This window comes from Anabas testudineus, chromosome 15, assembly GCF_900324465.2.
Source record: "Anabas testudineus chromosome 15, fAnaTes1.2, whole genome shotgun sequence".
In the NCBI taxonomy this organism is placed as follows: domain Eukaryota; kingdom Metazoa; phylum Chordata; class Actinopteri; order Anabantiformes; family Anabantidae; genus Anabas; species Anabas testudineus.
The window spans coordinates 10707216-10722898 of NC_046624.1; the positions used below are offsets into that span (position 1 = coordinate 10707216).

The following is a 15683-nucleotide window of genomic DNA, read 5'->3' on the forward strand; positions in this document are numbered from 1 at the left end:
GCACCGATGAGAGACATGAATGGAAGAATGTAGGACTAAGCGAAAGTTTAGTCCTTACTTGTCCAAAGTCCACTGCAGCTCTCATTTTTCAATCTCAGACTTGGACAACATACTGTAACCTGCAGACCCTCCTGCTACCACTCAACCCCACTGGTTGCATATCGCATAGTCCAGCAGTAAATCTTACTGGGGGTTCATGATGTATCCCTGTTTAAGTTGGCATTGCTATATGTACTTATATTTATGTGTGTAAGTACAGTATTGTGTGTTTGTGTGGCGCACACACTACTTTATGTTCACTCACTGGCTTTGTTACAGAAAATACTGTATATATAACAGGGATTAATGGAACTCAGAACTGTGAAAACAAAAATGTCTCTAGTGTTTTCAGGATTCAGTTAATTTGTGATGTTGCAGTATAAATGAATTTTGCCAGATACTAAGGTTTCAGCAAAAATAATCTTGGGTTGAAAGTGGCCTACTTTTCAAACCTTTCGGCCTGTTAATCTGCTCAGCCTCTCCAGTTCCAGCCATATTTAAACTTGTATGACTATTACATAATTCATAAATGTCAGCTTAATCAAAGTACAGGAAAGGGAGGTTAACTAGTTTCTCGGTCACCACCAGGTAGCTTAAAAACATTCCATAAAGCACAGCTCAGTGCACGTTACAGACACATAAATGTCTGAAACACCTATCGGACCATTTCATTTGCATGGCAGAACTACCCATTGCATCATCAAAAAGCAATGGTACTCAGATCTAAATTACACACATGCACAGTACGCAGTGTGCCCCTGCACTGCCCTCACTTCTGCTCCAGTGGGGTCTCTTGAACAGGCACTTGCCAACTCCCTCCACTACATACCCAATCATCTGGGGTCTAAAGACCACATCTGGAACTAACCAAGACCTTCATGGCTAAAGTGAGCCAGAGTGCAACCCGTTATTGTCAACACATGCTACAGCTAAAGCACCTGGGCTCGTACAGGCACAGCATATGGTACAGAGTGATATTTCAATCTGAGAATGGTAACAATTGAATTGTCTATCTGCAGTTAATACTGTAAATTGATCAAATCTGAGGTATATTAGAACCCTCCCACTCCCTGTCTGTTCATTTAGGATGTGTCACTGTTGTGTAGACAGAAGAATGGCAAGACTGTCTCTCTAAACCTTGGAAAAAAAGAAGGTGTTTCTGTGTGTGTGGTCATATGTCAGTGTGTGAAACGTCTATTTGTACATTTGCATGCAGATGGGAATGCAGTAAAATTGGCCGGTGTATTATCTGTGTGTGTTGGGAGGTTCTTGGATTTAAGTGTTTATGAATATTTTTTATCTCCAAGCCTACATGAGCATTAGCAAAATGAGTAAGGTTTGCGTCAGCACCACATCAATCTCCATCCCTCCCTGTCCCTGGCTGACAACACGTGTCTATGTCCCACTAAACATCCTATTTCATGTTACTTGTTCCAAATGCCACATCTTTAAGAAACACATTTTCATAAGCAGACAAGAACACACACATTCTGTACAACACAGTAGACCCACACAAAGACACAAACAGAACATGATCATGTACTATATATCCACCCAGACATGAATAAACACACATGCACAATACAGTGAACAAAAGAATAATAGGCTCAATGAAGTTGCACCACGGCAAATAAAGAAACTTCACAGCGGACAGACATGTTAGTCCGTCTGCTATGTTATATAAAACAAAGCCTCAGAGGGGCATATGTGAAGCAACAGGGCACACAGCAGCAGCCAAACTCAGAGTGCTCATGTGATGGAGTGGTCAGGAGTCTGCTGCGTGATTTGCAGGTGCGATTAAGCAAACAGCTCCTTATCAGCAGCTGTGATGCATGTGCAGTACAGTATTAGGAAGTCGGGCCTTTCCTCCGGAACTTTAGATCCACAATTATGTGAGAGACTAGGGACACTGAAGCTACACTCACAAAAATTACATTGCTGATTTTTCTATCATCTGATGTTTCCCAGGATGCTTAACCGCATGTCCGCCTGGGAGAAATAAATTAACTGACCCTGGGCCTGTTGAACCAGGGCCAAAGAAATAAACATGCATCAGGGAGAATCGACTTGGCACAGCTGTCGAACGTGTCTTTGCGACGCACACCAGAACCAGAGGAGAAAACTGCAGGAAATTATGGATATTGAATTAGCGGAATAGCAGTCTCTGCACTCACACAAATGGACACATACACATACAGTACTTCACACAAAGTACAGATTTAGTGAGGTTAGCCCTCACAGGTAATTCTGTTTGATAGCTTTACCAAGCCACCACTTCCATTTCTCTTAGACTATCCATTTAAACACTTGGAATATAATATTGAATTTTCTGTCTGATCAGGCCAAATTGACTATTTGGCCAAACTAAAGGAACAAGGTAACAAGGACACACCACAGATCCCTATGACCCAGCAGGGTGGAGTGGTCCTCAGAAGTGATGCATGATGCATGAACTTTTGAGGAGTGATGGGAGTGAAAAGGCTCAGTGTTTGCAAATAAATTTAAAATTCAGACATTTAGATCAACTCTTCTTTTGGCACCTTAAATCCATGTTTTTAAACTGGCACCAACCTCTAACACATACACACATATACATATTCAATTCCCTCAATTTTGCTTGAGGTCATTGGGTCAAGACAAGTTTAAAAGTTATTTTTAAGTGTTGTCAAAGCAAATATTTGCTTCTTGTCCTAAAAACTTTACCTACCTCATCCACACAGGGGGAAAAAAAGCACATAAAAAATTCTTTTATTGTACATATGGCCCATTAACAGATTTTTTAACTTACAGCCAAATAATTTGTCTCTGAAAAAGAAAGAAAACTGGCAGTAAAATTGTTAAATAAATGAAAAATGAGCAATTCCATTGTGATGTTTTGCCTGGTAGTGATCCTTATTGCTGATTTGCAGCCAACATCTCAAACAGACTATTCTAACACGACTGTAATTTTATTAGAATCAAAATGGGCCGAGACGTGTTTTAAAGAGTCAAATCAATCAGTGTGCTTCAGTTCAGACTTTTCTTTTTGAACTTTGATTCAACTTCAACAGGCTATTCTGAAAAGAACCTGATTTAGCTGTGTACTGTTGGAAGACACACAAACAACCCCTATAATAGAAATCAATATTAGTAGTGGGCGATGTAGAATAAAATATGATATTTTACAATCTCACATCAGCCCACAGTCTTTTGAACTGAGCAAACTGGATCAGTGATCACAAACAAAAAGCCTCAAAATTAAGAAATACTAAACTAAACTAATTAAGTAGCTAACAATAGAATATGAGTGGGTTATTTCCTTCACAGTAGTATCTGTAATCTATTTTTTATTATTCGACCAAACCCGTCCTTGTCAACAGTTTGGCTTGGTCCTGTGTCTTTTGGCTCAGCCTTCCACCATACTTATTGTATTTGTGCGCTAATGTGACATGCACAATATGTCATAGACAATGTAATAATATACACTGTCTCACCCCAAACATAAAATGCAATGCAATTATTTAAATGTTCAACACTGAAAGCAACACACTTACCTTTAGTTAAAAAATGTGTGCAATAGTTAAAGCTAATGCGTTGTTTCACTTTTGTCCTAGACTATTAAACTACATTATCTCTGTGTTAACTTGGCTGTGTAACACAGATTTATTGACTTTTTCCAATGCATTTTTCTGATTTATATCACAAACATTTCACACAGGTTTTCCCCCCCAAACACACACAAAGACACAATTCACACATACAGCTCATGTAAATGTTTTTGTTGAGTTCCAACCACAAGACCCCAAGTTCAGTGTCGTTAGCTAGAAAATCGAGCCTCCTTTTGTTTAGAGGAAAGAAAATAATAGCTTGTTGGAAAGGGTTACCCTGCTTTACTTTCATACGGGTGGATTTCTGGGGATTTAGAATAAAGCCACTTGAGGATCATGTCATTGTTCAAAGCAGCATGGACACACAAGGAATGGAAATTCACATAGCTTAGGTAGAGCTTGCAGTTCAACATGTTTGGGAATGAGGACGGAGGGATTAAAGTGCACAGTCTGTAGACGTTCATATGTGCATACTGTATGATGCAAATACATGATTTTCTATGTACTTGTGGGCATATTTGTAATCGGATGCTTGTTGGAAAATGCATAAACTTGAGACAGTATTCCTGGTTAAATATACTGGATCTAGATGATCCTCTGATATGAAGGGAAACTTGAGGGTGATCTACTGAGTGGAAGGCTGGATATGATGAGGTGGAAAGTGGGGTTTAAGGTATTAGCATGACCCCACCTCCCAGTAAGAGCGAAAAAGGTGCTCAGACTGTTCAGAGCAAATTAGTATGCATGACAAAGAATAGTAGTGAATACTAGTGACTTACTGCAAAAGCCAACTGAACAACCAGCTCTAAAAGAAGATCCACCACAGTGTGCACAGTTTGAGTGTAAATGTATGTACATACTGGAACATAATTCCTGTGGGGACGCAGACAGATGCACACAAGTGTTTAAATTACAGAGAGAAATCTGTAATAAGGACTGAGTCATTTGGAGCTAATTATGGGCAACCAAGTGAAAAAGACGGAGTAAATCAACGCTAAGTCATTTTAGTAAAGAAAACTCAATTGCAGTGTGTAAACTCAATTCACCATAAAGGTAATTAATGTTGGTTTAAATGGAAGCACTCGGCTGATTGTGAGTCATAAAACATTGCTGAGGTTTCCACTACACTCTTACTGTCTCTCGTCTTGATGCTCTCTCATAAATCTTGCTTCTTTCCCCCAACATCAAGTATGGAGTGCACTGGTGCCATCTTCAGTCTTCTCAGGCATCCTACACCAAGTGTCCTCCTGTATATTATCTACTTCTACGTAGTAATTCTAAATAACCATCCTAATGTTAACATGTGTAAAATTAACAAAAAGTATGAGTAAATATTAAAAAAATATTATACTTTATTAAATGCACTGCAATTGTGTTCATTTAGAAATGTCCTCAGCTTTGCCGAACATAATAGCAAAAAGGTTTTCTGATGAACAATTAACCTTTTAAATTGATCATGTGTCAAGGGGCTGCATTAAATGTATTTAAGCGAGCTACACAATGCATTGGCTTTGAGCATACTGTTGAAAGCTGCATTGTATTTACTTTTCCTCTAGATGGCCATATCTACCTACCAACCAAAGACCAGGGGGTAAAAGACAGGAGAACATTATTTGCAGTGCAGCAGGATAGAGTAAAAAGGATTGGAGGTCAGCAAAAGTTTACAGGCTCCAAAAACAGCATCCTATATATGGATGTGTCATGTCGCTGTGGGATGCTAAACACTCCCATTAAATGTGAAAAGGCAGAATCATAATAAAGTGTTGATATTAAATCAGTAAGACAGATAATGTTGTTCACTAACCAACCGCATGACAGAATCTCATATATATATATATTCCAGGTCTTCAAGTGTTATTAATGTAAAAATACATCTCCAGACATCTGATGACAAGTATCATGTTTGTACAGTCGCGCTTACATAGATCTGTCTGCCACCTCTCTATAAATCATTTTCACAGTGCTCCAGCTCGAGGTCACTGGCAGGATTTACATACATGAACTGAACAAAGTTAAACAATTACAATATACCATCATTTAGAATGACAGATTCTTCAATGCCAGTTTGGAAACTCAAATGAGCAGGACTTCATGTCTGAGCTGCTTTAATAAAATGTGGATAAGTGAATCTTTGTAGAAGTTCACACTGTGTCATCTGCTCATCTGTCCTCGCTGGTCTTCTTCATGTGGTGTTAAGGGTGGTGACAAGATCACATTAATTTTGACTTAGCTCCTGCACACTCTCAGTGTCAGCTGTCTTCTATATATGGCTGTTTGTAAGTGATCTAAGCTGTGAGTGTGAGAGTTGCTGATGCTCCTGAAATCAAATCTCTATCTCTGGATTAGCTGTCACCTGTTGAAAATAAACACTTTATTGGGGTGAACATGGACCCGTATGATTCTATGTTCCTCTAACTCATTATGTTCACATGGAGCCCACATCGAGACACATGCTGCACCCCGCTGTGTGCCAGCGGTCATTATGATGTTATTTCTGTGTCTCTGACCTGTGGTGGAAAAACAGGCATATCAGTATTGTAAATTCTTCTGAGACCATGATTCTTACTTCTTTTTTTTTTCCCCCCAACTATAATGGGCAACCCACCCCGTTCAGGCTCGCCACCAACTGGCAGTGCCAGCAGGCTGCCCCCAGACCTTGGAGCAATATCAAGCAGACCGGGCCAGTATCTCAGCAGCCAAAAACCCAACAGATGCACCGCACTGAAGCCGACATCACAAAATCAGGGGACAAACGTTTGAAATGTTCTCCCTCACACATAAGCACACACATATTCACAACTAAAAATAAACACTCGCCTTTGCTAGGGAGTTAGCAGATGAGTGGAAATAAAATCGGCCGTATCAATTTAATCTCTGCTGATTTCTCTTTGTCCTTGTAGCATCTGTTTCAGTAGGGATTTACTTTTCCACCAGTTTTGTTTGTAATAGAGAAGACAGTGATTTCACCAGCACTAGTCTCACACACACAATTAGTAAACACTAAAAATTCTAATCTTCCATGTCTTTTCATTGAGAACAACCATAAAAACCTCACAGTGCGAGTGGACAGTGTCTGAACTTCAAAAAAGCGAATTGGAGTCAGGTGAAGTAGAACTAGAGTCACTTCGATTGGAAAAAAAACAAACACTCTAAACACTTTTAAGTTTGCTCTGCACATGAAGAAGAAACTTATGTGAGCCATGCCTGGCCAAGCGGAGCTTTCAGAGGATCTACATAAAGCTGGAAATGGTTACAAAGTGGGCGGCCAGTCAAAATGACCCCAAGAGCAAAAAACAAACCACGAGTGACAGTCAAAGATTTGAAGGCATCATTTGAACTGGCCAACAGTCTGCGTATTAAAAAAAACTTCCGAATTATGTAAGAATGTTTGTACGTCAGGTGAAACTCTGTAGAAGTTGGTTGACTATAGTTTATTTTTTTAGGCATCATATTTGTTATACATTGTTAATAAATTCCACAAGGTCAGCACACTTTTTCTTGCCCCTGTAGATTCTATTTCGCTGTAGATGACTTCTAGGAACAGCCATATTTCAATATAATCAGCTCATGCAGACATTTGTCACTGTCAAGTATAAAATTCTCAATCAAATTAGATGTTTTTTTTTGTTCTCTTTGCGTCTGTCTCCATCTGTCTCGCTCTTTTGAAAGATTCAAGCTATGCAAAATCCAGCGTTATGATCGATCACATGCAGCGACGATGTTTGTACACAGCAGTGTTCTCAGCAAACGCTGTGACATGTACCAAGAAGCCATAAACAGGTGACAAACGCATGGCGGTGATGTCCTTTCTTCAGCTGAACACAGCCTATTTCAGAGCACTGCCCTGTGCCTCCTCTGCAGCTCTCAAACAGTGGATTAGTTTGGGCTTGTAAATGCTGTAAAGCTCGGAGAATGAACATCGATCTCTCCGTTTAATGAGAAATAACATGGGACAGAGCCCAGCACCGTCTCTCCCTCCATCTCTTTCGCTCTGTATTTCTTCAGCAAACTAACACACACACACACCTTGTCTTTCACACCAAAACACCTGATAATCACAAGAACTATTAATTCTCCTTTCTTGCAGCCACGTGCGCCAGCATCAGCATTAAAGGTGATGCATTTTTCTGGAGTAAATTAGCTGAAGGCGAAAGTGCATGTTATGTTAGGAGGAACAACTCGACTGTCTAGACGAAGCAGAAAAGAAAAATCACACGACAAAACACAACACATACTCTCTCGCTCTCTCTCACACACACACACACACACACACGCACAGACACAGGAACATCCTGCCCTCTTTCTCCAGACTAGTGCTGGCACTATACGTCCTGAGGCCTGCCTTGGTTGGTGGTTTGATAAATTGGCCCTTTCATCTCGTCAATGTGCATTGTGTCAGTGGGTTCGTGTGCATTTGAATCTGCGAGTGCGTGCTCATGTGTGTGCACGCACGTGTGTGTGTGTGTGTGTGTGTGTGTGTCTGCCCGGGCACATTGTCTGAGCTGTGAAGTGTTTGGCTTCCTCACTGAGGGCTGCTGTCACAGCCTCTGAAAGCGTGTAATAGGCGCCCATTCTCCCGGAATGAATACACATCCATACACTAGCGAGGAAATGTGGCATTTCAAAAAGACTTGGGATAATCGAACAGAACCAAATTATAAAAAGGGGGCATGGCAATGTCATTCTTTTCAGCTAAGCTATGAATTTGTTGCATATGATTACTTCAGGAAGTGTTTGTGGACCGCAGTGAATTAAGACCATTTTAGTTAGATCATGGGTGGTTATTGTACGCTGTGCAAAGCACCCTGGCACCAAACATGGGGTTTGTCCTGCAAGGTGGATTGATTCAAGCCTGTGTAGTGTTTTCTTGGTGTGACTGGGATTTAAAAGCAACTGTTTATTTATTCCGATTTCCTAAGGGTTCATTTGCAGCAATTTGGGTTTTCTGAGATAATGATACATAGCATCTGCCAGCTTTAACATGAGTGTGGTGGGTTGAGCGTGTCCTACGTTTAGAATTAGACCTACAGTGATACACCGCAGCCACCGCCACACCGTAGCTCGTCTGCAGACTGATCAGCATCTCGCTTTCAGTTCCCACGTATAACGTGAGCTGCTGTGGAAAGCGTCATTTTGTTTGTCCAGGTGCTGTGAAGCAGGTCTGCAACTAATGGTTATTTTCATTATTAACTGATCTGACTTGTTCCAAATGTCACCGTTTCAGTTTTAGACACCCTCCTATCCACGAGCAGCATGAGCTGAGCGAGGAGCCTGTTTCTGCTGGATTAGCAACCACAGTGGTTCCTGGCCTATTTATAAGGGTTTTGACTAACAACCCTTTTAAAAACGCAGCCTAACTTGACAAGCGGTGCCAAAATGAACTAATACTGTGCTCCGTGTCAAGGTGGCTCGTTCATTTTTCAACACCCTGAGAAGCTTGTGCCATCAAACGCAGCCACACTGAGCACCACGGGCTTTGTATGTGCCATAATGAAACCGTGGACGAACAGTGAGCTGATTGTGGCACACTTGAGCAGCACCAACTCACAATAGGCGACCGTATCATCCTCTGGAAAGTGTGTATTAACACTGCAGTGATAACTTAGCAGGGCTTTCTGTTCATATTTATGTGAGGCTGCATGTACATGTGGGTGATCTGTGTGAAAAAACCTACTCACTCGACCAGTGCCCTCACTCACTCACTCACTCACTCACTCTGCAAATCGAGCATTCAGTGCACACTATCCCACACACACACACACACACACAGACACACACACTATGAGCTGAGAGCACTTCATGTCTGTCTTTCATTCATCCCGGTGCAGGCTGTTTACACTTTCTTCTTGCTCTCCTCTCGCCTCCCTCGCACCGGGACAGCTGACTTTGTTGTTGTTTTGCCTCCGTGGCGCTTTTTTTTCGGTCGGAGTAGTTGTGGATGAGATCAACAGAGGCTCTGTTTCCTTCTCACCTCCTCGGTACCACGGAGCAGAGAGGAGCCGCTGGAGGACACACGCATCACGACGGAGAGCAGCGCCGGGGACTTTTCTTTATTCTCATTAGCATTTCTTCTTCTTCTTCTTCTTCTTGTGGAGGGGGGCAGCGCGGATCCAAACGAGACATAAGCACAGATCAGGAGGCAAGACTCCCTTTAAGTTTGGACGGATTTTTACAACACAGGTGTTAAAGAGGATTAAAAAGACCGGCGGTTGGCGGATGGTTGTCGGTTTCGTGGAGAGGAGCCGCTGCCTGCGCGCAAGGTGAGTGATGCACCCCGAGGTGAGGAGGGGGGGGGGGGGGGATACTGACCGTGGATTCAACAACAGATGAGTTATTAACTGGATCGACCTCGATGTCTGACTTCATCTTTTCGTTCCGTTAGATGAGCAACTCTCAGTGTTTATATGGAAACCCTGCAGGGATGGTGCGCGTCGGTTTGTAGTAGCCTCTGCAAACTTTGAGGCATTTCTTTACCTGGAGCATTTCCCCTTTGGCATCTCCTGTGCTGGAAGTTTTCTTATTATATCGTTTTGAGGCAGTTTCTGTAGAACTAATGAGACATGCATTTGTAGATTTGTCTCAGGATGCTGACAACGACACAGTCAGAGTGACAGACATGTGGCTAAAGAGCACAATATAGTTCCGCAGCATCCAAAGTGAGACCCACAGATGTGTGTGTGCTTTTCAACTTGCGATGACACGAAGAGAAGACATGAAGTGAGAGAATGGTTCATAATTTGTCATTCAAGAATTGACTGTAGCAACTATTTTAGATGTGGAGCCGTGCTTTGTGAATTTCGAGAAAGTTGGCAACTCACTGTAGTTGGAATAAAATGCAGAGATTTTCCTCATGAGGTTTTTGTCAGCATTAAAAATCCAAGCTGGAAAATGTAAAGAGACACAAGGCAGATATGCAGTGTTGTAGCTCTGATACTTGCCTGCTTCGGGTTTCAGCTCATCGAGAGCCCTCTCATTACACGTATCTGCCACTTTTGGTCCAGTCAGCCTCATACTGGGCATCTTTGGCCGGATGAAACCAGCTTATGGCCTTTTCACAGCACTCGCCTGCCAGTCGCCACGGCTGACCCAAATATCCCTCTTTCAGACACTTCACTGTAACAAAGTGTCAGGAAGCAAAATAATTAAATTAACGTTGTCACACTCAGCCATCAGAAAATGATTTTTATTAACTCAAAGCTGCCCTCTCAGCAGTCTGTACTCTGCCTTTTTATTTTCACCGAGTTGCACGCGGCCGGTTTTTGAACATGTAGCACAACTGCCAGGACTGAGCTGAGACTTCATCCTCTGTTTACATACAGCTATTGATCAGAAGTCACCGTGAGAGATCATCAGTCGTGGGCTCTGATCGATTCTGCCTGCACAGACTCGTACTGTACTTCAGGTCACTGCAGCAGACGGGGCAGCAGAATGAAGAGGAAAAGACACAGATGCACCTTGTGCACCACATTAGAGCTGCACGAAATGTTGAGTTTCATAGAAAAGTAACGACGAAATGTTTGGTCAACAAACAACAAGTTATTAGTGATTATTTAAACTGACCATCGAAGATTCCCAGAGGTCAAGATGACTTATTTAAAAAGCTCTAACCAAACAACAGCCATGAATAACAGCTGAAAGGATTAGTCAGCAGACAGAAATGTTATTGGGAGGTATTTTGACAACTGATTAATCACAAGCCACTTGACAAGCATACATGCCACATGCACCATTATTCAAGCTGCTCAACCATGAGGATTTGCTTAGTTCTCAGTGAATCTGGATATATTTGGGCTTTGAAGTCTATCTGAGGACGTCACCTTGAGCTTCTTGGAATATCTGACATCAGATGAAACGTGCTATGAGGTCACAGTAAAGGTAACATGATAACTTTAGAGCCGATACTGAAGAATTTAACCAGAGCATCAATGAAAAAATATAGCAAGTTAATTAGCGGCTTCATAATGTGGAACATGTGCAATGTACAGCAGCTCTTGCCAGCTACGAGTTCAGTCTAGATGACTATTTGATTCTCCCTCTTTCTGTGTCTGTCTCTCCTGAGGTGCAGAACCACATCTAGGGGAGAATCTGATTAACCGACTGACATAATTTGCCCAGTCCGGAGAGAATAAACGGAGAAGTTCTTCTTGAAAAGTGCCTGCTCTCTCTTCCTATACAGACAATAAAGCATATCCACGCTTGCATGCACAAAGAAGCACACAAACACCGAGGGCAATAACTGGGGCAGTGTTGCTTTTGAAAAGTGACTTCTGCTTCTTCTGCTTTTATTTCTTTCTTTTTTAAATAGGACGAGGATTGATTGAGTGGGTGCGTATACAGTACAGCGTGTGTGCACATTTCTGTTTCATGAGTGTGCGACTGTGTGTGTGTGTGTGTGTGTGTGTGTGTGTGTGTGTATGTTTTCCTCCTGGAGTGCTCCATAGCAACAGGCAGCATATCTCCTTCAAATATCTTCTTCTCACACATCATATGCTCTGATCTTTCTGTGTGCTTGCGAGTCTTTGCACGGTTGCATCTGTGCTAACATGTGTGTCCGTGTACATCAGCGTGCAGGCCGTGTGACCTTTCTGGTGTACATTCGTTAATAGCTGCATAATAACTCATATGGAACTGCCCGCTGTGCCTGTCTACACGATGAAGATATTGAACCTGTCTGTCTGGAAGCAGCATCAACACAGTGCAAAGAGCTTTTTGTGCATCTTTTCCTCTCAAACAAAGCAGATGTCATCACAATTGTTCAGTATTGATAACGATTTGGCATGCTTTGAACAAGTGGCAGCTTATCATTTTTAGATTATTTCATGTATCTCTCAGAGGGAACAAGACAGACATCTTTAATATACATCTCGACACGGTTGTCGTGTTATGTTAATATCAGTGTTAGACTAATAACTGGTAACACATTTCATATCTGGGCATGGCAGAAAGAGCTCTTTAGAAATCAATTTTCTTTTGCTCCATCATCGGAAACCGGCCTGCTGCCAGATAGGGAGAGAATGAGAGAAAGAGAGAGTGGTATTGTGTGTGCTGTGGGCGCATTAGTGAATGACAAAAGGAAAATATGATCATCAGATGGAGAATTCATTCCGCTGAATCTTTGAATTCATCTAAATAAGTCTTAAGAATTCACAGGAATTCTGGCAAACACACAGGGAGGAACAGATGAAGAAGAGACGCAAGTTAATGCAGCTTCCTATTTATTTAGGCTAGGTGGTGCAAGGTCATGCCCTATTTAGTCCATACTACTGTGTTTGCACGTGTGCGGTGCACTATCGCAGCATGGGGCCTCGGCTCATACATATCAATAGTGTATTCTTTTGTGTGCATGTCTGTTTGGTCATAACTTGCCAGCACCGTATAATGTCTGTATCCCTGCATGCTGTTTTTGTAGCTGGGAGTAGTGTGTGCATGTGTATGTGTATGTGCATGTGTATGTGTATCTTTGCAGTATGTGTAAAGGCGTCTGGCCTCTTTTTGCTTTTCTGGGAAAATAATTCTGGAGGAGAAAATAAACAAACACTACCCTTTTCATCTTCAAATCCCTTATCAAATCCTTCCTGTTACATTATATTCTGTGAATCAAATGGCAAAGGAAGCAGACTTCGCATAACTGAAACAGTAGTTTATAGGGTGGCGTGTGGGTCTGTGGTTTTGCTATGAGTTGTTTAATTTTCATATTTATTCTGCCCATCTGATGTTTTAAAATTTGACTTATTTTAATTTAAAATAATCTCATCCAAAATAGTTCAAAATTGAACAAGTTTTTCTTCGTCTTCATGTTTTCATTTGGATATTGACTTTATTTCCGCTGTTTGTTATTTGACGGTTGAATGCCACGACCAGTGCCATTGATTGTTTTCTTGTTTTTGTAGTTTCAGTCTGTTAGAGGCCCTGTTCTCCAACACGCAGTCAAGGTCCAAGCAAGCTCAAACAGTTGAACCCACAAGCCAAAATCAATTATTTCAATGTAATAACACTCACAGTGTCTTAGGGGCCAGCTCTACTGCCAAACTGAATAAACAATAATCCCCACAGCATAAGAGTTGGGCACAATCAATCATCATAATGGCAATCCAAGCCAGACCAGCCTGAAAATAACCACAATCACTACTAATGTTGTTTTACATTAACACTGACCTTGACCTGAGTAACTATTCCAGCATAGTTACACGGCCGGTTGTGCAGCTGACCATGAAATCAAGCATGTGTTAGTTAGCTTATATGAAAACACTGCGAGAAAATTTTACACTCACACACATGCTCACATCTCATACAAAGGTGTATTAATAAACAGTGTTTTACCCTCTGGCTTTCTGTGGGGATCCCTGCAGGCATGGCAGCTATCATTTACTCAAGCTAACATCCAAACTCACTGACAGACACTTACAGTACAGTATAGAAAACAGGAACACAATGATTGACAGTTGATCCTCCAAGAATATTTGTGTACATGTCCCTTAGGACCAAAATACATCATCAATTTTCAAAGACATTGTACTGACTATTTATAAACCAGCAGATCTGCCATAATTTTACCATATGATATTTGTATTGGTCGAATCATTTGCAGCACAGAACAAGCAGCTATTTTCCTAATTAGTAAGAGGAACTTGTTATATTGCTAATTACCTGCAGTCATAGCAGTTCAATAACGAGACACAGAGAGCGAGAGAATCGAGAGATTTTAGCGAAAGAAGCATTGTTGGGTTTGTCACTTTAGTTGTTCCTCTCTATCTCTTTCTATTTTATGCCTGATTTGTTTTACACTTTTTTTCTTCTTTTCCAATATCTGTTGAATTTCTGATTTGTATGTTTTACAGATACAAGTGTCGTTTACATAATGCATTTCTTTTGTGTATACGTTCATGCTCTCTGGCATATTACATATTGCACTTGGAAATACAGTATAAGTGAGTATTCGCTTGGGCTAAGAAAAATACCTGCCTGCCAAAAAGGGTAGCCAAACAACCAAAGCCCTGAGAATGTGCATGTGCACTTTGTGACTTTGTCATGTGTACAGTCACTTTGATTTGATCACATCACTTCTTAACACTATGCTTTGGGACCGCTGCAGTATCAGGTCTAAAACACTTGGCACTTAGTGTTTAGTCTATAATTGCCTAACAGCTTAAAGGAGAAAATATGAAGATGAAAACATTGCCAGCAAAGTTACCCTAAACAGCAAACTTGGATAAAATGTGCCAGAGTTTAAAGGCGATGCAATTAGTTGTTAATCGAACAGACAGACCCCAGTGGGTTTGTTGCCAACCAGCATAACATTCCCCATATGTTACAGTAACATAACAACCCCCATTTCAAACTTCAGGCTGCCTTTTGTTTCCCCCCATTAACCCAGTATGCCTAAGAGTCTGTTACTGAAAACATGCACGCATTCGGATCGACACAGGGAGGCAGAGATGTGCTCGGTTAAACTGGGAAAACTTAACTTTGCCCAGTATAATAGTCTTTATTCACCCTCTAATGAATCCATATTGTGGCCTAAAGCAGCAGATTTGCTATTAATACCATTAACAACTAATGGCCCAGAGAGACATTTTCAGAGATGCCGCTACCCTCGCGAATAAAAAGGTCGTATAAGGCAGACGAGTTATAAAGTCTAAATAAATGAGAAAAATAGAGGTGACTAATAGATTGTTTGCCTTACAAACTGAGAGAGCTCCAGTGGGGACTTCTTGTTCAATCTCATTTATTGCCTGAAGGACATTTAGTGTCTTTTTGGACTGCAGAATCTCAGCACAGAACTAAAAAGAAATTTAACTTGCTTCAATTTCATCTATAATAAATTTTAAACTGTGCTGTTTTATTTTACAGCGGCATTTCTCATAAATAAGAAGGAACAAAACAGGGTGTATTTAAATAATTTAGATCAAAATCTTTGTTTAACTACGGTGATAAGCTACTCAGACACTAATCATTTAGTCAGTTACTGAACCATAACCATGTTACCAAATCTTTGAGATTGTATTTAGGTAAGGACATCAACATGTTAACATGCTCACAAAGGCATTGCTAAAACGC

At 41.1% G+C, this 15683-nt stretch overlaps 1 protein-coding gene across 1 annotated transcript in view; it reads left to right on the top strand.

The window, feature by feature from the left end:
* Positions 1-9471: 9471 nt before the first annotated feature.
* zgc:171482 (zinc finger protein) overlaps positions 9472-15683 on the top strand; it is a 42081-nt gene continuing 35869 nt past the window's right edge. The window contains exon 1 of the mRNA XM_026355867.1: positions 9472-9886. The gene's annotated coding sequence lies outside the window, so the exon portion shown is untranslated. The remainder of the gene's footprint in view (positions 9887-15683) is intronic.